The 12,770-nt window shown below is 43.0% G+C and overlaps 1 long non-coding RNA gene across 1 annotated transcript; it reads left to right on the forward strand.

Annotated features, from left to right (window-relative positions):
• Positions 1–5,174: 5,174 nt before the first annotated feature.
• Positions 5,175–6,585, forward strand: LOC108303246. The gene is made up of 3 exons (XR_005199945.1): positions 5,175–5,297; positions 5,406–5,965; positions 6,189–6,585. It is a non-coding gene; the product is annotated as a tRNA (guanine-N(7)-)-methyltransferase (long non-coding RNA).
• The last annotated feature ends 6,185 nt before the right edge of the window (positions 6,586–12,770 follow it).

The raw sequence follows: 12,770 nt of genomic DNA on the forward strand, positions 1-12,770 counted from the left end.
ATTGTTAATATTTGATTCTTAATTATTTATTATATCAAGGAATGAATCTGTCAAGTAAATAATGAAATGCGTACATGCAGCATATGTAATTAGGTTAGGTGCATAAATCCAAAGTGTTCACTTTATAGTTGTCAGCGCAAAATTTATTAATAATGAGAAATATTAAGGGAAGAAAATTCTTAACACAGTCTACCTCATTAGTGCAGAGTACGGCAATTGTTGGTCGAAGAAAAAGAAGGGTACAAATAGTCGTGGTTAGGCTTCATTTTCTTAGTTGTCTTTTAATAGTTTAAAAGTATTAGTGAATTGGAGCACATCAGAGTTTCTCTTTTTAGAAACGTATGATTTAAACACATGAGTTGTGGGTTCGAATGCATGCTGCCAATGGACTAATTCGACACTGAAAAAACACAGGCCTCAGGGTTTCTAAATCCAAACAACTCTTCTTGGGGGAAAATTCAACTAACGTTTCAGAAGCAAAAACCTTCTTTTTTTTTTTTTTTGGAGACAGAGTCTTGGTCACTGCAACCTCTGCTTCCCTAATTCAAGGGATTCTCTTGCCTCAGCCTCCCGAGTAGCTGGGATTATAGGCACATGCCACCATGCCCAACTAACTTTTTGTATTTTTAGTAGAGACAGGGTTTCACCACGTCAGCCAGATGGTCTCCATTTCTGGACCTTCTGATCCACTTGCCTTGGCTTCCCAAAGTGCTGGGATTACAGACGTGAGCCACCTCGCCTGGCCACAAAAACCTTCTTTTATGATTAAACTGTCAGATGTGAATCTGAAGATTCAGCTGTAAATTCACTGTGAAGGTGCATAGATGGCAGGCGATGCATTACCAGCCATCTCCTCCATTTCCCCTGCCTGCCCCAGCTTGATGGGAATGGGAGGAAGCACCTTGTCAAGTACCTTCCTTGAACCCCGGGTTTGCCTGGGCTGCTGGCACAGGTAATGAAACAGGGATTTGAGGAGACCTCAGGTACCTGGGAATGGGGCTTGATGGGATCTCTGGATATGTTGGGCTGGAAGTTAGAGGAAGTAAGTGCTCTCAGTCCTGGAGAATATAGTGTGAATTCTGCCCCTGCAGGGACCTGTCTGAGTGGGTGCCATTAACTCCATATTAAAGAATCTGACTCATAACCTGGTTAGAGATAGGTCTGTGCTTCATGTTAATCATTAATACTATGTATGGCCTAAAGGGCAACCAACCAAAAAATAAGATAATGAGATCCCACTAAATTACTAACTAGTCTGGCAACTTCGAGAAAGTTCTCTAAATTCTAGGGCTTTAGTTTCTTCGCCTATCAAATTAGAGGACTGTCAATCTGGCTTTAAAGGTCTATATTTCACAGAGATGGTATTGGAATACATCAGATTTTGTGTAAGCAGTTTCATGAGCGTCTTGAAAAGAAAGGAAGAGGATGATGGTATGAACATTCATCGTCGGACCAGGTATTGTTCTAGAGGCACTTACACATTTACTAGAAGATGGAAGACATGATGACAAAAGGAAGTCCATGTGGCATTTTAGTAAATGACATGAGTCTGACCATAGCCACTACTTAAGAACTTTTTTAATATATAAAAATTAAAAGAGAACCAGAAGGCCTATTTAGAATAAGGAAGTGACATTTACAAAACAAAGACTATATGTTACAATTTTCCTATCTGCCTTCAAGGGGGGAAATGGCTATTTAATAACTTTATCTTCAAACACTTCTGTGATTTACATGTTTTCAAAGAGTAATATTCTGATGGTGAATAATCCAGTTATCAAATTATTTGGTAAATCAAAATAATTATTTGCTATTCTCCTGACTTAATTCTCAGATGTCTACAAACTAAGGAACTTAACGGAAAAATGGCTTAATTCCGTCAAGCATTCATATTGTTAAAAGAAAAACCCTATGTAGGATCCATAACATGGCTAGTTATTTAGTGGGGAGAAAGCAAATCAAAAGAGCAAACATGATTTTACTGCCCCCTAAGAAAATTATCAGTTGAGTTCAGCCAATCAGTTTACTATCGACTACATCAATATATCATTTTTTCAAACACTTTTTTTTTTTGGTAGATAGAAGCAATAAGAGAATAATCAAAGTGTGATTGGGTTTTGATCTTCAAATAATAAGCCATCATGATAAGTTGCTGATGCTGGCTTGGTGCAGTGACTTACACCTGTAATCCCAGCACTTTGGGATGCTGAGGCGGGCGGATCACCTGAGGTCCGGTGTTTGAGACCAGCCTCACCAACATGGTGAAACCCCATCTCTACTAAAAATGCAAAAATTAGCCAGGCATGGTGGCATGCATCTGTAGTCTCAGCTACTCAGGGTGGGTAAGGCACACAATCCCTTGAACCAGGGAAGCAGAGGTTGCAGTGAGCTGAGGTATCGCCACTGCACTCTAGCCTGGCCTGGGCAACAGAGTGAGACTCTGTCTCAAAAAAAAAATGTTGCTGATGCTTTTAGTGCCTACTCAATAGCCATTCTCCCTCATTCCTTGGGAGCCCAGTCCAGATTCTAGAAAAAAAAAAACAAAAAATTTTCGAAGGCACTAAGCTTTGGGATAGTTTAGATGCAGAAATTGATGACTGAGAAACTGACTAAAGTTCAGTTTTTGTTTTGGCATTGCCTCTCCTATCAATTCCCTGCTCTCCTGCCCTGTTCCCCTCACCCCCAATATAATCCAAGGCTAAATCTTGATTAGTATCAATTCTGATAATCTTGCCTCCCTTGACAGTGGTAGTTTAGAGATAGTTGTGTGCCCTGGTTCTGGCCAATGAGAAAATATCTGAGGGATCTTTGGTATTATTTCTCCACTCTTAAAACATTTAAGAGAACAGTCAACTTTTTTGGCTAGCCTTTGCCATGTCTTAAGTGATGCCCAGAACTATGCCAGCCATTTTGAGACCTTGAGGAGAACTAGTTAAGGACAAGGTCAACAAGCTGAGGATGGCAGCGTTTCAGAAAGATGAGAAGAACTTGACAACACTAAACATTTTTGACCCACTGAATTAACCAAACTTAGCATCTGCTACCTTGGGACTTCCGATACTACATTTTCTTCGTTTTTGAAGCTACTACAGACAGGTTTTCTATTACTGAAATGAAAGTAACAAAAATAAGTGGTGTATGAAGCTTTATTTTATCACATCTGAGAGAACAGCTCAGCCTTAAGATGGGAGGAAGATTTATACAATTCTGCTGATAATACTTATTACTCATTTTAATTGTTTGCATGGTAATATTTAAGCCATCCAACTGTTTGGAAATGTCCATTATTTTAACAATACTGGGTATCAGTAAATAAAACATGCTAAATATTGCTGAAAATAAATACTAAGTAACTCAATTTGTGTCATTATATGTGAGGAATGGGAAAAGCTTCTTGGAAGAGATGGTATCCAATCTAGACTTGGAAGGATTGGTGGTATTTGAACAGTTGGATATGGAGTTCAAGGGCATTCTAGAGAATGTCATGGGAAAGGAAATGCAATGGCATGATTCAGTGGTGTACTGTAGTAGACAAATAAGGCTGGAGCTGGGTTAGGTGCAGACTGTGGAGGGTCTTAAATGTCTTGCTACGGGAGGGTGGGCTGCCTTTCCATAGCAGTGGGGAACAGAGACATTTTAGTTACCATGTATTGATTCCACATAAATTAATAAAACATATAGTATGTATATACTTTTTATAGTTTTTATGGCGTATTTTCATGAAAAGTGTGTAAGATTTTAGTGAAACCATAAAAATCCATTTTTATTACAATTCAGATTCTGTTTTAAAACAGCTGCCAAGGAAACCAGTAGTAAGTGACTGGTTATGCCTGATTTTCCCAAAGAACAAGATGCAAATTCTTCAGATAGACTATTTGAAGGCCAGTAAACATTTCAAAGGCAGTCAAGCTCAGACGCCTGGGTGTGTGGGTGCAGGATGGTTAGAAGGGGGTTCTGATGTTCCTGGAGGGAAGAGACGCCTTGCCTGTGTAGGCAAAGATTTGTTTTGAGGGAAAAGGGAGCTGGGGGAAAAAAGCGGCTTAGAGCCTCGAGGCTGAATGAGTTAGAGGTGAGTGCCCAGGAAGAGAAGCTGGAAGTGAGAGGTTCCATTGAAGTACCTAGAACCAGACACTCTTTAATGGGGACAAGAGCAAATTTCTGGAGTTTTCCTTGTTTACATCTTTACATCTTGTTTTGTTTCAAAAAGGAGTTAACTTTAAATATGTCCCTGAATAAACACGAGGCAGCATGACTTCATCGCAGATAAAGATAAAACTAAAACATGATTCTCCTAAACTTTAACCCTTGAGTTAGCTCACTTAACCTTGTAAATCTCTGCAGATTTTGTTCCCTGGCTCCTCCATGGTTACCAGGTGGTGGATACACATTATAAAGCAGAAGAAACTGGAATCGCTTCTATGGGTGTCTTTTTTCAGAGCAAGGAAGCATTTCCTAGAAAACCCCAGCACATGTCCCCTCACTTGGCCTTGGCCAGGACTGGTCACATGCTCTTTTTCTATGCCAATGCCTGGGCAAGGGAAGGGTTAGTCATAACAGATTTAGACTACTTAGGATTTACTTCTGGGCCAAGGAGAGGGAGGGAATGGGGTCTGGGGCTGGCATAAGATGGGTGGGGGCGGCAGGGGAAGAAAGGGGTGTGGGACAGTTATGTGAGCTGTCAGAAGGACTCGGAAAATACTGCAGAGTGATTGAGAGTGCAGAGGGGCCTGGGTTCTCATCTGTGCGCCCTCTCATCCTAGCTGGGTTATCCAGGGCCCCTTGAAAGGCTCTGCTAAGCCTGGGTTTCCAGGACAGCAATAAGGTCGCTGTGATAAACATAATGTAGGTAAGCAGTTGGCATAGTGCCTTGCATAGAACAGTCCTCAGATGTTTACTATTGTCGTTATTGATATTATTAATAAAATGACCTAGCTCCTCCCCTCGAGAAGTTCACAAGGGGCCCAAATGTGACAGGGGGAACTATGAGAAGGCAGGAGGTGACTTCCTGCCAAAGAGGGAGCTAGGGCAAGGAGAAGGCGCCGTCAAGCCTGCGTTCCCCTTCGCACGCGGCTGGCCTCGGTGGCCACAAGGGGAGCTCAGCAAGGCCGGGGGTTCGGGAGGCGGGTCCTGCCCAGCGACTCAGCCTCCTCCGTGTGGCCGCAGGCCTGGAGAGTATGGCGCCGCACGCCCCTCGCCGGCTTGCCCGAGAGGCGAGGGCGCGGCGCCGGGAGGCTGGGGTCCAATTTAATCACCAGGCCGCGCGGGACGGAGGCCGGGGGTCTCTATTTTCCGTCAGGGTTCGCGGTCACGAGTGGAGCCCACCGAGCACTCTACTTCCCTGGCATTTTCACAGCATTAACTGGATGACAGAGTCTAGAGGCAGGGCTCGCGCCGACACTGACTAGCAACGCCGACCTCGGAACCGCGCCCGGCCGCCCGCCCCTGCCCCTTGCCCCCTCCCGCACCGGGCCGGCTCCCCCTCCCGGCCGGGCTCGGCGGCGCGGGCGCGGGGGCGTGGGCGGAGCCGCGGCCCGGCAGTTCATTACGTTGGACAGGGCGCGTCTGCGCCTCGGGCTGCTGCGGCTCCCCGGGCCTCCGCCTGCAGCCGGCAGCGGAACGGGGGCAGGCGGCTGAGACGGGCGAGCTATTTGCATTCCCCGGCAGTCATTTTTATATGCGGAGGTAATGAAGTTGTCAGCAGCGTCCCGAGTGTGGCAGAGCCTGATATTCAAATCGCCCTGCCCGCTCCGCCTGCTCCCGCCCGCGGGTCCCGGGAGTCCCGGGCTGCGCGCGCCCGCCCCGCATCATCGCTTCGCCCGCGACCGCGCGCGCCTCCCTGTCCTCCCCCGCGCCTTTGTCTCCGTCTCCCTCTCCTTTCCCTAGTCTTTTGTGTCCCGCCAGACTTAGCTCCAGAAACCAGCCACACTTCTGCGTCCCCGCACGCCGGTACCCTTCACCCCGGGCGGTGCGCTGGCGGCAGGTTTGGGGAAGTTTGCGGCTGCAGCAAGGCCGCCGCCCTCGAACTGGATGCCACGCCCGCCCCCTCTTTCCTTCGGGAGGGGCCCCTAGCTCTCCCTTCATCTACATCTCCAGGAACGATGACCTAGTACTGGCATTACCGTTTGGGCCTAGAGGAGTTTTCAGCCCTCTTTCCGAATGCATATCTGTGGTCATTTTTATGATTTCAGAAACCCAGCACACAGCTATTCTGTCAGGCTGCTGAGAAAAGGCTGCCCGGGTGAGGAAATGAGGCGGAAAGGTGGTTGAAACTGCCTGGAGTGGGTGAAGGAAGGCAGTGAACACCCATGCTCCTCCGGTTGGTTTTCCTGGGCCTCTGCAACCGTGCTCCTCACTGGGGCAGCCATGACCACAAGAGGCTGCTGAGCGCTTGCAGCGTGGCCAGGCCAGACCAAGATGTTTTCCAAGTGGGAAATACACACTCCATTGTAAAGAAGACTATGAAAAAAAGAATGTGAACTGGCTTATTCATCATTTAAAAACAACCCTTATCGCATATTGAAATGATAACATTTTCGGTATATAGGGTGAAATAAAGTATCATGAATTAAATCTGGTTCTTTTTTACTTTTTTAAAAAAATGTGGCTACAAAGAACATTTAAATTTAGTCACGTGGCTCACATTATATTTCTTTTTTTTTAATTTAAATTTTATTTATTTATTTTTTTTAAAGACCGGGTTTCACCATGTTGTCCAGGCTGGTCTTGAACTCCCGACCTCAGGTGATCCGCCCACCTTGGCCTCCAAAGTGCTTGGATTGACTCACATTATATTTCTATGGGACTGCTCTTAAGACCCAACCCAACCCATGTTCTAACCTTGCCCTCTCACCTTGCTCTGCAGGTGCTTTGGAACAGGGCAGGGATGGAGGGAAGGTCCTTGTATCTTAAACATCAAACGCCCAGGAAAATAATTAGGAGGTGTTTGGGATTCTGCTGAAAACCCTGACGACAGTAAGTAGCAGATGTCTGTTTCTTTTCCCTTTGTTCATTTAAAAGACTCACACTCCCCCACAGCCATGCCACAATTCCATGGGCCAACCATTCATGTGTGAAGGTGGGCCTCTAGGAGTGTTTTGTGCCTTTTAGGAGTTATTTGTGGCACATTAAACTTGCTGACATGCCATTTGGAAAAGTGAATATTGTCTATGCACTGTAACAACTATTTCATAAGTATTTTTGGTGTACACTGGTCCTCCGCACTCAAGCTTTGGAGTAAGGGCTCCCGGAGTATGCATTGACACGATACACTGCAAATGATCCGGGCATCGGGGAGTCCCCAAGTGTGCATTGATTCCATACACGGCCGCAGCTCCTACAGGGCTCTTATGGCACAGCTCGCCAATGATCCATGTGTTAAAGACTCCCCAAATACACATTGACACGATAGACTGGAGTTGTTTGGGTCTATCGTGGCAATGATCCGGGGATAATGGCAGTGTCTTATACACTTTCATTGAGATTGGAGTGCTCGTGGTCCTAATGGCAGAACCGGAACTGCCCCAGTTAAGTCCCACCATGCCGCCCAGTGAAGGATGTATGGATCTTTGACCTTCCGCTTCATGACAATGTGGCATTGCTAATGTTTGTTGATGTTTCAACTGACACAATTGAATTAGCATCTCCTCACTCCCCAAAATGTCATTTTTGCAGTTCAACACCTGGATTAGGGGGTCCATCTGTTGATAGTTTCATTTGGTTAATTATAAGTTAAAGACCTAGGAAACGTCATACTCAAACCTAAAGTGGTTTGGGAAGAATAATCTTGGGAGATAGATGCATATGAGCTTGAGACAGAGTTAATATACTCAGTCCTGAGAAATAAACTCAGTCCTGAGAAAATCTAGTTGGCTAGGCTGAAATAGACAAGACAATAAGGTGGGAAGAAGACGCTTTTAAAAATAATGAAAATAATATATTCAATGAAAATAATTCAAACACTACAGAAGTGTATGAAATAAAAAAAGAATCCTCTCCTTCCTTCCTTCCTTCCTCCCTCCTTCCTTTCCTTCCTTCCTTCCTTCCTTCCATACCATTCACTGTTACAGGCACTATTAATATTTTTGTATATTCTTCCAGGAAGTTAAAAAGGCATACAAATATATATAGTCATGCATCTTTTAATGATGGGAGTATGTTCAGAGAAATGTATTGTTAGGCGACATAATCGTTGCACAAATATCATAGAGTGTACTTGTACAAACTTACACGGTGTAACCCACTACACACCTAGGTTATATGGTATAACCTATTGCTCCTAGGTTACAAACCTGTACAGCATGGTACTGTAACAGAACGCTGAAGGCAATTGGCCCGGCACAGTGGCTCACGCCTGTAATCCCCGTACTTTAGGATGCCGAGGCTGGCCTTCAAGACCAGCCTGGCCAACATGGTGAAACCTCGTTTTTACTTAAAACACAAAAATTAGCTGGGCTTGATGGCGCCCCCTGTAGTCCCAGCTACTTTGGAGGCTGAGGCAGGAGAATCTCGGGAACCTGGGAGGCAGAAGTTGCAGTGAACAGAGATGGTGCCACTGCATTTCTAGGGGAGAAAGCAAGACTCCATCTCAAAAACAAAAACAAAATAAAAACAACAAACAAAACAAAACAAAAACAATATAGGCAATTGTGACACAATGGTGAGTATTTGTGTGTCTAAACATAGAAAAGGTACAGTAAAAATACAGTCTAAAAGGTAAAAAAAAAAAAAAAAAAAATACACCTGTATAGGGCACTTACCGTGAATGGAGTTTGCAGGTCTAGAAGTTGCTCGGGTGAGTTGAGTGAGTAGTGAGTGAATGTGAAGGTCTAGGACATTCTGTACACTGTTGTAGGCTTTATAAACACTGTACCCTTAGGCTACACTAATTTATTTTTCAAAAGGTAATTGCTCTACAACATTATGATGGCTATGTTGCCACTGGGCTATAGGAGCTTTTCAGCTCCATGTTAATTTTTTTTTTTTAATTGTACTTTCGGTTCTGGGGTACATGTGCAAATCATGCAGGATTGTTGCATAGGTACACACACATGGCAATGTGTTTGCTGCCTCCAACCCCCCATCAGCTACATCTGGCATTTCTTCCCATGTTATCCTTCCCTGACCTCCCCAACCCCCACCCGTCCCTCCCTTGGCCCCCACCAACAGACACCAGTCTGTGATGCTCCCATCCCCGTGTCCATGTGTTCTCATTGTTCAATACCCACCTATGAGTGAGAACATGCAGTGTTTGATTTTCTGTTCTTGTGTCAGTTTGCTGAGAATGATGGTTTCCAGATTCATCTATGTCCCTGCAAAGGACACAAACTTATCATTTTTTATGGCTGCATAGTATTCCATGGTGTATATGTGCCACATTTTCCTTGTCCAGTCTATCGTTGATGGGCATTTGGGTTGGTTCCAGGTCTTTGCTATTGTAAACAGTGCTACTATGAACATACGTGTGCATGTGTCTTTATAATAGAATGATTTATAATCCTTTTGGTATATACCCAGTAATGGGATTGCTGGGTCAAAGGGAATTTCTATTTCTAGGTCCTTGAGGAAGCGCCACACTGTCTTCCACCATGGTTGAACTAGTTTACACTCCAACCAACAGTGAAAAGTGTTCTTATTTCTCCACATCCTCTCCAGCATCTGTTGTCTCCAGAGTTTTTAATGATCGCTATTCTAACTGGTGTGAGGTGGTGTCTCAACGTAGTTTTGATTTGCATTTATCTAATAATCAGTGATGATGAGCATTTTTTCATATGTTTGTTGGCCTCATATATGTCTTCTTTTGAAAAGTGTCTGTTCATATCCTTCTCCCACTTTTGGATGGGTTTGTTTGTTTTTTTCTTGTAAATTTGTTTTAGTTCTTTGTAGATTCTGGATATTAGCCCTTTGTCAGATGGGTAGATTGCAAAAATTTTTTCCCATTCTGTTGGTTGCTGGTTCACTCTAATGATTGTTTCTTTCGCTGTACAGAAGCTCTGGAGTTTAATTAGGTCCCATTTGTCTATTTCAGCTTTTGTTGCCAATACTTTTGGTGTTTTAGTCATGAAGTCTTTGCCTATGCCTATGTCCTGAATGGTTTTGCCTAGATTTTCTTCTAGGGTTTTTATGGTGTTAGGTTGTATGTTTAAGCCTTTAATCCATCAGGAGTTAATTTTAGCCTAAAGTGTCAGAAAGGGGTCCAGTTTCTGCTTTCTGCGCACTGCTAGCCAGTTTTCCCAACACTATTTATTAAACAGGGAATCCTTTCTCCATTACTTGTTTTTGTCAGGTTTGTCAAAAATCAGATGGTTGTAGATGTGTGGTGTTGCCTCCAAGGCCTCTGTTCTGTTCCATTGGTCTATATCTCTGTTTTGGTACCAGTACCATGCTGTTTTGATTACTGTACCTTTGTAGTATAATTTGAAATCAGGTAGTGTGATGCTTCTGGCTTTGTTCTTTTTGCTTAGGATTGTCTTGGCTATGCAGGCTCTCTTTTGGTTCCATATGAAGTTTAAGGTGGTTTTTTCCAGTTCTGTGAAGAAGGTCATTGGTAGCTTGATGGGAATAGTGCTGAATGTATAAATTACTTTGGGCAGTATGGCCATTTTCATGATATTGATTCTTCCTAACCGTGAGCATGGAATGTTTCTCCATTTGTCTGTGTCCTCTTTTACTTCCTTGAGCAGTGGTTTGTAGTTCTTGAAGAGGTCCTTTACATCCTTTGTTAGTTGTATTCCTAGGTATTTTATTCTCTTTGTAGCAATTGTGAATGGGAGTTAGCTCATGATTTGGCTCTCAGTCTGTTATTGGTGTATAGAAATGCTTGTGATTTCTGCACATTGATTTTGTATCCTGAGACTTTGTTGAAGTTGCTTATCAGTTTAAGGAGATTTTGGACTGAGATGATAGGGTCTTCCAAATATACAATCACGTTGTCTGCAAATAGAGACAATTTGACTTCCTCTTTTCCTAATTGAATATCCTTTATTTCTTTTTCTTTTCTAATTGCTCCGGCTAGAACTTCCAATACTGTATTGAATAGGAGTGGTGAGAGAGGGCATCCTTGTCTAGTGCTGGATTTCAAAGGGAATGCTTCCAGTTTTTGCCCATTCAGTATGATATTGGTTGTAGGTGTGATGTAAATAGCTTTTATTATTTTGAGATATGTTCCTTCGATACCTAGTTTATTGAGAGTTTTTATCATAAAGTGCTGTGGAATTTTGTCAAAGGCCTTCTGTGCTCTGTTGAGATAATCATGTGGGTTTTTGTCTTTGGTTTTCTTTACGTGGTGGATTACATTTATAGACTTGCGTATGTTGAACCAGCCTTGCATCCCAGGAATGAAGCCTGCTTGATCGTGATGGATAAGCTTTTTGATGTGCTGTTGCAATCAGTTTGCCAGTATTTTATTGAAGATTTTTGCATGGATGTTCATCATGGATATTGGCCTGAAGTTTTCTTTTTTTGTTGAGTTTCTGCTGGGTGTTGGTATCAGGATGATGTTGGTCTCATAAAATGATTTGGGAAGGATTCCCTCTTTTTGGATTGTTTGGCATTGTTTCAGAAGGAATGGTACCAGTTCCTCTTTGTATGTCTGGTAGATTTCAGCTGTGAATCCATCTGGACCTGGACTTTTTTTGGTTGGTAGGCTATTAATTGCTGCCTCAGCTTCAGCCCTTGTCATTGGTCTATTCAAGGTTTCAACTTCTTCCTGGTTTAGGCTTAGGAGGGTGCAAGTGTCCAGGAATTTATCCATTTCTTCCAGGTTTACTGGTTTATGTGCATAGAGTTGTTTGTGGTAATCTCTGATTGTGGTTTGTATTTCTGCGGAGTCAGTGGTGATATCCCCTTTTTTTGTTTTTTATTGCATCTATTTGATTCTTCTCCCTTTTCCTTTTTATTAATCTGGCTAGTGGTCTATTTTGTTGACCTGTTCAAAAAAACAGCTCCTGGATTTATTGATTTTTTGAAGGATTTTTTGTGTCTCTGTCTCCTTAAATTCTGCTCTGATCTAGTTATTTCTTGTCTTCTGCCAGCTTTTGAGTTTTTTTGATCTTGCTCCTCTAGCTCTTTCAATTTTGATGATAAGATGTCGATTTTAGATCTTTCCTCACTTCTCTGGTGGGCATTTATTGCTATAAATTTCCCTCTAGACACTGCTTTAAGTGTGTCCCAGAGATTCTGGTACGTTGTGTCTTCATTCTCATTGGTTTCAAAGAACATCTTTATTTCTGCCTTAATTTCATTGTTTATCCAGTTGACATTCAGGAGCCAGTTGTTCAGTTTCCATGAAGTTGTGGGGTTCTGAGTTAGTTTCTTAATTCTGAGTTCTAATTTGATTGCCCTGTGGTCTGAGAGACTGTTTATTATGATTTCCGTTCTTTTGCATTTACTGAGGAGTGATTTATTTCCAATTATATGGTCAGTTTTAGAGTAGGTGCCCTGTGGTGCTGAGAAGAATGTATATTCTGTGGATTGGGGGTGGAGATTTCTGTAAATGTCTATTAGGTCCGCTTGGTCCAGATCTGAGTTCCAAGTCCTGGATATCCTTGTTAATTTTCTGTCTCGTTGATCTAATATTGACAGTGGAGTGTTAAAGTCTCCCACTATTATTGTTTGGGAGTCTCAGTCTCTTTGTAGGTCGTTAAGAACTTGCTTTATATACCTGGGTGCTCCTGTATTGGGTGCATATATATTTAGGATCATTAGTTCTTCTTGTTGCATTGATCCCTTTACCATTATGTAATGCCCTTCTTTGTCTCTTTTGATCTTTGTTG

Source organism: Cebus imitator, unplaced genomic scaffold, assembly GCF_001604975.1.
Source record: "Cebus imitator isolate Cc_AM_T3 unplaced genomic scaffold, Cebus_imitator-1.0 Scaffold45, whole genome shotgun sequence".
Taxonomy (NCBI): Eukaryota; Metazoa; Chordata; class Mammalia; order Primates; family Cebidae; genus Cebus; species Cebus imitator.